The following is a 12,742-nucleotide window of genomic DNA, read 5'->3' as shown; positions in this document are numbered from 1 at the left end:
CTTCATCTCTGATCACCAGAACTCTTGGACCTCAAACTTTTTAAACAGGGGGCCAGTTCACTGTCCCTCAGACCGTTGGAGGGCTGGACTATAGTTAAAAAAAAAAAAGCTATATGGGCGGCGCCTGTGGCTCAGTCGGTAGGGCGCCGGCCCCATATACCGAGGGTGGTGGGTTCAAACCCGGCCCCGGCCAAACTGCAACCAAAAAATAGCCGGCGTTGTGGCGGGCGCCTGTAGTCCCAGCTACTCGGGAGGCTGAGGCAAGAGAATCACCTAAGCCCAAGAGTTGGAGGTTGCTGTGAGCTGTGTGAGGCCACTGCACTCTACCGAGGGCCATAAAGTGAGACTCTGTCTCTACAAGAAAATAAAATAAAATAAAATAAAAAGCTATGAACAAATTCCTATGCATACTGCACATATCTTATTTTGAAGTAAAAAAACAAAACGGGAACAAATACAATCACACCGCCTCATGTGGCCCGAAGGCCGTAGTTTGAGGATCCCTGCAGGGTAATGCTCATCAAAGTCTAACGTGCAGAGGACTCACCTGGTGAAACTTTAAAATGAGAATTCTAACTCAGTTGTTGTGGAGCCAGAAATTATGCATTTCTTTTCTTTTCTTTTTTTTTTTTTGAGACAGTCTCACTATGTTGCCATAGGTAGAGAGCTGTGGCATCACAGCTCGCAGCAACCTCCTACTCTTGGGCTTAATCAATTCTCTTGCCTCAGTCTCCCAAGTAGCTGGGACCACAGGTGCCCGCTACAACGCCTGGCTAACTGGACAGTTTTTATAAAAACCCAAACCTATGTGATATTAATGAGCCCTTGGATCAAAAACAACACCTAGCCTTGGCTATTTAAAATGATACTAAGTCTCTGGGTGTGGTGGCTGTAATCCCAGTGTTTTAGGAGGCTGAGAAGGATGGATCTCTTTTTTTTTTTTAAGAGACAGATTTGTGCTTTGTCGCAAGTGCTATGGATCACAGCTCACAGCAAGCCACAATGCCTGTTTTTTGTTTTTTTTTTTTTTGAGAAAGCCTCAAGCTGTCACCCCGGGTAGAGTGCTGTGGCATCACAGCTCACAGCAACCTCCAACTCCTGGGCTCAAGAGATTCTTCCGTCTCTGCCTCCCATGTAGCTGGGACTACAGGTGCCTGCCACAATGCCCAGCTATTTTTTGGTTGCAGCCATCATTGTTTGGTGGGCCCAGGCTGGATTTGAACCCGCCAGCTGAGGTGTATGTGGCTGGAGCCTTAGCCGCTTGAGCACCAGGCACCAAGCCGCTCTGCTATTTCTTATTGCAGTTTGGCCAGGGCTGAGTTTGAACCTGCCACCTTTTGTATATGGGGCCAGTGCCCTACTCACTGAGCCACAGGTGCTGCCCTCTCTCTCTCTCTTTTTTTTTTTTTTGAAACAGAGTCTCACTTTGTCTCCCTTGGGAGAATGCTGTGGTGTCACAGCTCATAGCAACCTCAAACTCTTAAGCTTAAGCAATTCTCTTTCCTCAGCCTCCCAAGTAGCTGGGACTACAGATGCCTGCCATAATGCCTGGCCATTTTTTGGTTGGAGTTGTCATTGTTGTTTGGCAGGCCCCGGCGGGATTCTAACCTGCCAGCTCTCGTGTATGTGGCTAGCACCCTAGATGCTGATCTACAGGCGCCGACCTCTCTCTCTCTCTCTTTTTTTTTTTTAGAGACAGAGTCTCACTTTGGTGCCCTCGATAGAGTGCTGTGGCATCCCAGCTCACAGCAACCTCCAGCTCTTGGGCTTAGGTGATTCTTTTGCCTCAGCCTCCCAAGCAGCTGGGACTACAGGCACCTGCCACAATGCCCGGCTGTTTTTTTGTTGCACTTTGGCCGGTGCGGGTTCGAACCTGCCACCCTCAGTACATGGGGCCGGCACCCTACTTACTGAGCCACAGGCATGCATCTCTGTCTCTCTCTCTCTTTTTTTCTTTTTTTTTGGCCGGGGCTGGGTTTGAACCCGCCACCTCTGGCATGTGGGACTGGTGCCCTACTCTATTGAGCCACAGGTGCTGCCTCTCTCTCCTTTTTTATGAAGGAGTCTTACTACTCTATCACCCTAGGTAAAGTGCCATGGCATCATAGCTTACAGCAACCTCAAACTCTTGGGCTCAAGATATCTTCTTGTCTTAGCCTCCTAAGTAGCTGGGGGCCACAGGTGCCCGCTACAATGCCCTGATTTATTTTTTTCATTTTTAAGAGAGGGGGTCTGGCTCTTGCTCAGGTTGGTTTTTGAACTTCTGAGCTCAGGCAATCTACCCACCTTGGCCTCCCAAAGAGCTAGGATTACAGACATGAGCCACTGCGCCCAGCCTAAGGAGAGATATCTTGAGGCTGGGAGTTTGAGACCAGTCGGGGCAACATAGTCTCTGCAAAAAATTTGAAAATCTTAGCTGGGGTTAGTTGCTACTTGTGATGCTGAAGCAGGAGGATTAGTTGAGCCCAGTAGTCTGAGGTTGCAGAGAGCTATGACACGGCCAGTGCATTACAGTCTGGGTAAAAAAAGCAAAACCCTCTTTTTTTTTAGACAGAGTCTTACTGTCACCCTGGGTAAAGTGCCATAGCATCACACGGCTCACAGCAACCTCAAACACCTGGGCTCACGAGATTCTCTTGCCTCAGCCTTCCGAGCAGCTGGGACTACAGGCACCTGCCACAACACCCCTCTAGTTTTCTATTTTTAGTAGAGATGGGGGTCTCACTCTTGCTCGGGTGATCTACCCGCCTTTGCCTCCCAGAGTGCTAGGATTACAGGTGTGAGCCACTGCACATGTGTCTCTTTTTTTTTTTTACAGCAAACATTGCCTAACAAGACACCCTCATCTCTTAAAAAAATTAACATTAAATAAAACAAAGCATTCAGTTCCTTAGTTACAATAACCACATTTCACATACTCATATGTGGTTATGTCTATCCTTTTGAACAATGAAGATATACAATATTTTTATCACAGAAAGTTTGATTGGATAGTGCCATTTTATTTATTACCATGTTTCCTTCTTAAAATTTATTTCCTTATTTATTGTCTGATATGAAAAAGTAAACTGTCTGAAAACAGGGAATTGGGTCTGTTCACTGCAGCATCATCTGGATCTAGATAGTGCCTTGCACAGAATGTGGTCAATAAATATTTGTGAAATAACTGAATGTGTGCTCCAAGAAGAAGGAAACCTTTCCTTGTGGTGTTCACCACAGTATCCCCAGTACTGAGCACAGATTACTCTTCCCTATTGTCTTTAAGACTCTTCCTACTTTGAGCTATGCCTACTTTGTAATCCACCCCCTTTCTCCTCAATAGTATAGGGATATTTGAGTTCTTGTGGTTCACCAAGGTCACTCTCCTCCCCAGACTTTTGTATATGCAGTTCTTTAATCTGCTAACACCTACTCATCCCAAGTATGAGGCCCAGCGTTATTAATTAGTTATGTGTGGTGAGTCTCAGATGGCAACTTGAAATGTCATTGTCAGTTGTTTTATACCAAATTGGTATAATTTTTCTTTCTTTTTTTTATTTTCTAGGTTGAATTTGTTAAGGATTTTTAATTTCTCATTGTTTAAAACTCTCAAGAGTCCTGAAATCAAGTCAGTAAGAGTGAAGCAACAAAGTAAAAGCTTTTGGCGGCGCTTGTAGCTAAAGCAGCTGAGGCTCCAGCCACATACACTGGAGTTGGCGGGTTTGAATCCAGCCCGGGCCTGCCAAACAACAATGACAACTATAACCAAAAATAACCAGGTATTATGGCAGGTGCCTGTACTCCCAGCTACTTGGGAGGCTGAGGCAAGAGGATTGCTTGAGCCCAAAGGTTTGAGGTTGCTGTGAGCAGTGATGCCATCGCACTCTACCCAGGCAACAGCTTGAGACTCCGTCTTGACACCCCCCCCAAAAAAAAAAAACAAAGTAAAAGCTTTTATTTGCTGCTAGTAGAAGGATTAGTTTGAAAGTGAGATTATCCTGTCCTCTGTGATTTAGCAGAAGTTTTACATGTTGCAAGCTTTTAGAATGGTCATAAGAAAAGGAACAAGGAAACCAATGTAATGTGTAGGGTAATGTGACCATTCCATTATCAGTGGTGTAGATGTACTAATGATAAACAAGTGCGGAAAAAGACATTCTGCAGTTTGGAGTCAGAAAGGAAAACAAGCAATTTAAGCAAGTCCAGGGGATTACATTCAAAGTTTTGAGTTTAGCATAACAACATAGAATAGGGTCTTGCAATTCTTCCTGTAAGAGGTGAGAAAAAGACCTTCATTAGTTATAGAATCATAATGTTGAGAACCAAGATGTGTCATCTGGGTAATAGCGTCTGTTTCTGGCAAGGGCCCATGGCAAAGCTGAATGAATCTGAGCTTTCCTTCCGAGGATTTTTTCTGGAGCTCTCAGGAACTTGGGCTTCTTTTTACTGGAATCAGTTTGCTGTGAGCTTATGTAATCTTTGCCGAGTTGTTGGGAGAGCATATTTAAGAATGAAGCTTATACAGATGAAAGAATAGCTGAGCATTGTAGAGTGTCCTGCTGACATCATCTGAGACTCAGGTTTCAGGATAGCCTGAGGTCAGCTGCTCCCCTACAGCTCCCAGTTATGATAGTAATAAAGTCCTTCAAAAACTTGCTTATATTAGTTTAAGCTCTATTTTAGTCATTTTCAAGCTAAAGAGACTTGAGTAATACTGTGTTCAGATTATTAAACACTTCTTTCTTTTTCTGTTGCATGTCCATGTCCTCCTATAGTTATCTGAGAAAACGTTTTCTTGCTAGACTTACACCTTTTAAACTAAAATTTGTTTTTCTTTCTTTCAGTTATATCAATACTCCTGCACCAGTTCAATGCTAGACTTCCCATTTACCATTATCTGCAAAATTCAGATTCTTTATACTTTCCTGGAAGAGAAGGAAAGCTCAGTCACAGAAGAAATTTATTCAGTTGATCATGATTATTTTTTAGTGGACAACCAAATGAAATGAACCAAATTCCAAAGCTCATAGACTGATCGCTATAGAAGATTGCTATTGATGGAAAGGAAAACAAATATGATATTACAGAATAAGATTTAATTAGACTACAAATTGAGACTTTTTTTGAGACAGAGTGTCAAGCTGTCACCCTGGTTCGAGTGCTGTAGCATCATAGCTCACAGCAACATCCAACTTGGGTTCAAGTGATCCTCTTGCCTCAGTTTTTCTATTTTTATTCATTTATTCATTCATTTATTGAGACAGAGTCTCACTATGTCACCCTTGGTAGAGTACTGTGGCGTCACAGCTCACAGCAACCTCAAACTCTTGGGCATGAGTGATTCTCTTGCCTCAGCCTCCCAAGTAGCTGGGACTACAGGTGCCAGCCACAATGCTCCCACTAAGTTTTTCTATTTTTAGTAGAGATGGGGGTCTCACTTTTGCTCAGGCTGGTCGGCCTCCCAGAGTGCTAGGATTACAGGCGCAAGCCCCTGTGCCTGGCTCAAATTGAGACTATTGTGTTAATGAATCATAAGTAAAAAAATCCTTCAAAATAATGAGGCATGATGCTTAAGAAATTTTATTTCTCCCATAAATGCAAAGTACTTTTATTCATTCACAGCATGTTTATTCATTCACAGCATGTTTAAGAAACTGATTACATATTGTTTTGGAAAAGAAAATATAAATTGCAGGCATGAATTACACATCAAACTTCTTGTGCACCAAAAATAAATATATATGATTTTTTTTTTTTTTTTGTAGAGACAGAGTCTCACTGTACCGCCCTTGGGTAGAGTGCCGTGGTGTCACACGGCTCACAGCAACCTCTAACTTTTGGGCTTACGCGATTCTCTTGCCTCAGACTCCCGAGCAGCTGGGACTACAGGTGCCCACCACAATGCCTGGCTATTTTTTTGTTGCAGTTTGGCCGGGGCTGGGTTTGAACCCGCCACCCTCGGCATATGGGGATGGGGCCGGTGCCTACTCACGGAGCCACAGGTGCCGCCCAAGTATATATGATTTAATATGGCCTGACATTTGTAAGGATTCCTATGCTCCTGATGGAGGCCAACACAACACACAGAGATCCACTCAGAAGCAGAGGCCTGTTTGGTAAGAAAGAAATATGCAAATATGGTTTTGTGTGTGTATGCCAAAATTTGAGTTACCAAAGACAAAGCAGTTTGCTAAACTAAAAGAAATTCCACTAGTTGCTGACTTTCTAAAGATGAAAGCAAACACAGGTCAGATGCCCTGGTAAATAAGCAGCTTTAACCAGGTTGGCAGTTTACATCTAGGTTTTTCCCCAACTTGAGCATTTGGTGTTATTTCATTAAAGTATATGTATATCGGGTATATGTATGAAGTATACAAAGTATATGTATATCACCACATCAGTGACAGGTCTTTGCCAAGTAACTCAGTGTCTGAGAGTACACTTCTCACCAATACTTTTTTTTTTTTTTTTGAGACAGAGTCTCAAGCTGTCGCCCTGGGTAGAGTGCCCTGGAGTCACAGCTCACAGCAGCCTCCATCTCGGGCTTAAGCGATCCTCTTGCCTCGGTTTAGTAGAGACGGGGATTCACTTTTTGCTCAGCCTGGTCTGGAACCTGTGAATTCAAGCTATCCACCGCTTTGGCCTCCCAGAGTGTTAGGATTACAGGTTTGAGCCACAGTGCCCAGCCTTCACCAATGCTTCTTGTTTTGGCTTATAAGCCATATAATCTCCCTGACCAAACTGATACGAATGGTTTTGTAGGGAAAAAGTCAGGGTTGACAAACTCAGTACATTTTGGTTGTATTTGGCTTCAAACAGGGAGCCAAAGAAGTGGTAGAATCCACTTACCACTCTCTCTTTTTTTTAGACCCTGTCTTTTTGGTGGGTCCTGTAGTCCCAGCTACTCGGTAGGCTGATGCAAGAGGATCACTTCAGCCCAAGAGTTTGAGGTTGCTGTGAGCTATGACACTGTGGCACTCTACCAGAGTGACAGAGTGAGGCTTTTTCAAAGAAAAAAAAAAAAAAGGAAAGGGTCTGTCTCTGGTGGCTTGCGTAGAGTGCAGTGGCATCATCACAGCTCACCACAACCTCAAACTTGTGGGCTGATGCGAAAGGATCACATGAGCCCAAGAGTTTGAGGTTGCTGTGAGCTGTGACATGACACCACAGCACTCTACCAGGGTGAGAGTGAGGCTGTCTCAAAAAAAACAAACAAAAAACAAACAAACAAAAACAACCCAAAATAAAGGAAAGGGTCTCTCTCTGTGGCTTGGGTAGAGTGCAGTGGCATCACCATAGCTCACTAGAACTTCTTTTTTTTTGAGACAGAGTCTCACTATGTCGCCCTGGGTAGAGTGCTGTGCTGTCACAGCTCACAGCAACCTCCAACTCCTGGGCTTAAGCGATTCTCTTGCCTCAGCCTCCCAAGTAGCTGGGACTACAGACTCCCACCACAACGCTCAGCTATTTTTGGGTTGTAGTTGTCATTGTAGTTTGGCAGGCCCAGGCTGGATTCCAATCCGCCAGCTCTGGTGTATGTGGCTGGTGCCCTAGCAGCTTGAGCTACAGGGTCCCAACCAGCTCACTACAACTTCAAACTTCTGGGCTCGAGCAATCTTCCCACCTCAGCCTCTCTAGCAGCTGGGACTATGTTGGGTAGAGATGGGCTCTCCCTCTTTGTCTTAAAAAAAAAAAAAAAGAATAAAGAAAAAGGGAGGAAGAAAAAAAGAAAGAGAGAAGGAGAGAAAGAAAGAAAGAAGGAAAGTTCTCATTCTGTTGTCCAGGCTAGAGTGCAGTGGCTTCAGCCTAGCGTGCAGCAACCTTAAACTCCTGGACTCAGGCGATCTTCCTGTCTCAGCCTCCCAAGGAACTGGGACTAAAGGTGAGCACCACCACACCTGGCTAATTTTTTCTATTTTTAGTTAAGATGGGACTTGCTCTTGCTCAGGCTAATTTTAAACTCCTGCGCTCTAGCGATCCTCCCTCCTTGGCCCCCTAGAGTGCTCGGATTACAGATCCGAGCCACCTCTTCCCATTTTGAAAGGCCCAAGAACCGATTTATCCATCCTCAGAATTTTGCAAATAAGGAAAGAGTAGCACAGAAAGCATGTTCAAAAGCAGGGTGGGGACCACCGATCCTAGTGATAGAATTCCGGATTTTATCTTTAGAGGATTCGAAGAGACAAAACCTTGTCTGAACACCGCCCTAACGGTTTCTTTCTGTCTCTCTCTTTTTTTTTTGAGACAGTCTCACTATGTCCCCCTCAGTAGAGCGCTGTGATGTCACTGCTCACAGCAACCTCAAAGTCTTGGGTTTAAGCGATTCCCTTGCCTCAGCCTCCCAAGTAAGTGGGACTACAGGCGCCCAGCACAACGCCCGTCTATTTTTAATTTTTTGGTTGTTGCAGTTGTTTAGCTAACCCGGGTCGAACCTGCCACCTTAGGTGTATAAGGCTGGCGCCGTAACCCCTGTGCTATGGGCGCCAAGCCTATTGTACGGCTTCTATCGGCTTTTGTGCTCTGGTGCACGAGAGGGAGGAACGTGTGCAAGGAGAAGTTGAAAGCCTGCATTTGTGGGAGGCTCTGGAGATGGTGCGGTGAAAGGGAGAAAAGGAGCAGCTCATCTCCCTCCACTCCAAGGCACTTGGACTAGACACCGCGTACAGAAGAAGTACCCGAAACCTACAGCGGAAACATTTCCGACAAATTTTCAAGATAAACCACCACTGCTGGGTGCCTGGGTGGTATTATTCCGAGATGACTCCAGGAAAAACAAGCGCCCGCCGCTAGGGGGCACTCCCGCCTCCCGGCTAGGCGCCCACCCGCGGAGGCGCGCACGCGAGGCCTCCCATCGCGCCTGCGCTAAGGATGGTCGCTGGCTTGTCTTTCCCCGACGCCCAGCCGTCCGGGCCCGGGTGAAAAATTGCGTGACACGCTGCGAGCGTGGCGGCCATCTTCGTCTTCTGGGCAAGTCAGCTGAGCGGGTTAGAACTGACGACGAGAGTTGCGCAAGCGCACCCCAGACGGTCACAGGTAACTCCCATCTGACGGGCGAGGCGTCGCCGTCGTCGCCGGAAGTTTGGTGTTTGCGCCGCGGGGGAGGCGGCGGCCGCGGCAGAAGCAGCTGAGTGTCTCCCGATACCCGGATGTGAGGCGATCTGCTGGCTCCAGTCGGACCCTCGGCTGGGCAAAAAGGAAGGTAGGCGAGCGTCCCTGACGGTCCCCGCCGCCCGTGTCCTCACCTCCCTCCGGAACGTGGACCATTTTCCCTCTTCCTGTCCCACCCTCTGCGGCGTGTGGCTTCGCACGCCTCTTCCTACTGCTCGGGTCCCTGCTCCTCGCGTACCCAGGGGGAGGTAGGAGGCTCCGAGGTGCCGTCGCCTGAGGTAAGCAGTCTGCACGCCCGGCTGCCCAGTCGCCGCGTCACCTGCCGCTGCTTGCTGGTCGGTCAGAGTCAGAGTTAATGTGGGCCGTGACCGCGGACGGGTCAGGGCCAGAGTTCGCAGGGCGGCCGCGAGGGCTTTGCAGAGCCCCGGGTGGCGTGCAGCCATTGCCTCTGCTGGGGCAGCGTCGGCACCGGCCCCGCAGGTAGCCCCGCGCCCTGTCGCCTCTTTTTTCCTGGCGTTCTCCCCGAGCCAGCCCCACCAGCCGTCGCGGAGCTGCGGTCCCTGCGGTTTGCTCGCCTGCCCCCGCTGTAACCCTCTGACCCGGCCTGAACCCGGAGGCCTCTGCAGTCTGCGGAACGGGATGCGGGGCATCCTGGGTTTACAGTCCTTAGCTGGGAAGGGGAGCGGTGGCCCGGGCCCAAGGTCATGCAGTGATTCGGGTTGGAGGTTGAGGTCTGGGTACAGGTAGGGCTGCTGTGGGCTCAGTGGGTGCATTGAAGGCTATACTGAAGTTTAGAACGATAGAGAGATGGGAGCAGAAGGGAGTTGGGTCCTCGATTTGTATCGCTGTTTTTAAGATTATTTTGCGCAGGCTGAATGGGATAACAAGTTCAAAAATTAGCGGCCCCCTTCTCCGCCTAAAGAATGTATCTGAAAACCCTGCGCGGTTAGTATTTGCTGGGGGTGGGGGAGGACGCGGCGGGGAAGCGGCCGGAGGAGGAGGAGCGGGAGGAGGGAGTTTAGGCATTGGGATTTAGGAAGTACTATGAACCATGTTTTCTGTAATCTTAGCTGAAAATGGGATTTTTTCGGCAGGAAGTATTACACTTGCAGCACACGATATCTAACTAGCATTACAAAGTGATATCTCAATAGCTTTTACAAAGAACAAAAGCTCTACTTAGTGGAATAATAAGATGTGGGTGGATTTTTCGTCCCACCAAAACAGTAATTTTTTAAAAGCTGGATGAAACACGAATTTCAGTGTTTCATCCAGTTTAGTGCAACATCCAGGTTGCAGTTAGCTGTGCTCATTCACCCGCTTGTCTGATTAGGTCTTTAGGTTCTGTTCTACGCACAGCACTGATACCAAAGGAATTTCTCTTTTTAAATTTGAAAACCTTAGAAATTCTCACCACCTTGATAGCAGTGGAATTAGATATCAGAGTAGGATGAGAAGTGCTTTAAAAGTGCTTAATTTGGAAGCTTCAAATTCAGGTTTGGAGCATGTGAGGAAATGAAGAAAGGAGGCCTGTAATCTAGCCACTTTTTCCCTAATAGGCAGAATGCAGAATAGGCCCGTCAGATGTGTGATCAGATGTGTGACTTTGGAAAACACAGTTCTTGCAAGAAAATTTGCCTGGGCTCATGAGCTTCTACACCCACCTTAGTCATTCCTCACTGAGGAAAATATGCTATCATTTCACCTTGCTCAGTTAGTATTATAATTCTGTACTCAACAGGGTTTTTTTTAAACATCTGCCCCATACAAGGTTTGTGCTGGCGTATAATTTGATAAATTATGCTTCACAGGAGAACTAAAAAAAAAAACCTAATTAATGAATGCCATTAACTCCTTTTGCTGGATGGCCTTTTTTAGCTTGGTAATTCGTTATAGGGCAGAGCCCATTTTATTTGTTCTAATAATGATGGTGACCAATGTTGCATAATTCACAATAGTGGATTTTTCATAGTATTAAATTTTTTTGTGTGACTTTTATTGTTGGATTATGTTCCACATGGAATTTTTTGAATACTCTTTACTGAAAATGGTAAGTTTAGATGATAGTTGGAAACCGACTATACTACAGTAAAATTAAAACTGGATATAAAATTCACTCAAGGACTATGTTAACCTTTCTGAAACCCAAACTTTCATGTTTTTGTGTGTTTGATTTAGTGAAAATTCTTTGGCTCTATTTCTGTGTAAGTACTGTGTTATAGGCTGGGTATCCGTAGCTCAGTGGTTAAGGTGGTGGCCACATGCACTGGGGCTGGTGGTTCCAACCCAGACCGGGCCTGCTAAACAACAATAATAACAAAAAAATAGCCAGGTGCAGGTGGCTCCTGTGGTTCAGTGAGTAGGGCGCCAGCCCCATATACTAAGGGTGGTGGGTTCGAACCCAGTCCTGGCCAAACTCAACAACAACAAAATAGCCGGGCATTGTGGCGGGTGCCTGTGGTCCCAGCTACTCGGGAGGCTGAGGCCAAGAGCTGGAGGTTGCTGTGAGCTGTGATGCCATAGCACTCTACCAAGGGTGACAAAGTGAGACTGTCTTAAAAAAAAAAAAAATAGCCAGGCACTGTGGCAGGCACCTGTAGTCCCAACTACTTGGGAGACTGAGGCAAGAGAATCACTTAAGCCCAAGAGTTTGAGGTTGCTGTGAGCTATGATGCCATAGCACTCTACTGAAAGGGACAAAATGAGACTGTCTTAAAAAAAAAAAAGTTCTGTATTACATTATACTACTGTAGCTACCTTTGGCCAATACAACCTTCTGTTAACCCAGCCATCCTGTTTTCTTTGAGGCGGGGGAGGGAGAATGTCTTTTGCTTGATTGTATTAGAATACATCTGAAGAAAGCAAGATTTGTATCTTCTACTGTCAGCTTCTGTAAACATTTATGACAGCATATGTAACTAATGATTTATGGAAATAAGACTGAGAAAGTAAATAAAAAGTTATCAAGTATTACTTTATTTTTATTTATTTTTGTTTTTTGTTTTTTCAGTTTTTGGCCGGGCTGGGCTTGAACCTGCCACCCCTGGTATATGGGGCCGAAGCCCTACTCCTTGAGCCACAGGCGCTGCCCCTCAAGTATTACTGTAATGGTTCTTAAACTTTCAGGTCTCAGGATTGATCCCTTTTCACTCTTCAATAATGATGTAGGACTCCAACTAGCTTTTGTTTGTGTGTATTATATTGGTTAATAGCTTCTGTATTAGAAATTAATTGAGGCTGGGCATGGTGTCTTATGCTTGTAATCCCAACACTTTGAGAGGTCAAGGCAGGAGGATTGCTGAGGCCAGTAGTTAAGAGTCTATAGCCTGGGCAACATAGTGAGACCCCACCTCTACAAAAAATGGAAAAATTAGCAGGGCATGGTGGCACACCTCTAGTCCCAGCTATTTTGGAGGCTGGGATGGCTGCTTGAGTCTTGGAGTTTGAGGGTGCTGTGAGCTATGAAGACACCACTGCATTTTAGCCCAGGTGACATAGTGAGACTCTTGTGTCCAAAAAAAGAAAAGAGAAATTAATTTAATACATATTTATTAATTCATTTGGAATAACTGAAAAACCAATTATAAGTTAATTTAAATGACATTTTAATTTTTTAAAATTGTTTTCGAGGCAGGTTTCACTTTGTTGCCTAGGC

General features: G+C 45.8%; 1 protein-coding gene across 5 annotated transcripts in view; it reads left to right on the top strand.

Moving 5' to 3' along the window:
- The first annotated feature begins 8,933 nt into the window (after positions 1-8,933).
- The window catches only part of ESCO1 (establishment of sister chromatid cohesion N-acetyltransferase 1), a 109,319-nt gene continuing 105,510 nt past the window's right edge, over positions 8,934-12,742 (top strand). For 2 of the 5 annotated variants that reach the window (XM_053571391.1, XM_053571390.1), the window contains exon 1: positions 8,937-9,178. The gene's annotated coding sequence lies outside the window, so the exon portion shown is untranslated. Of the gene's footprint in view, positions 9,179-12,742 lie in introns of all 5 variants that reach the window. The other 3 variants (XR_008375958.1, XM_053571388.1, XM_053571389.1) reach the window with 3 other exon arrangements.

The sequence above is a fragment of the Nycticebus coucang genome, chromosome 19, assembly GCF_027406575.1.
Source record: "Nycticebus coucang isolate mNycCou1 chromosome 19, mNycCou1.pri, whole genome shotgun sequence".
NCBI classification, from domain to species: Eukaryota; Metazoa; Chordata; class Mammalia; order Primates; family Lorisidae; genus Nycticebus; species Nycticebus coucang.
The sequence above is the reverse complement of the archived record's forward strand: the minus strand, read 5'-3'. Positions and strand labels throughout refer to the sequence as shown.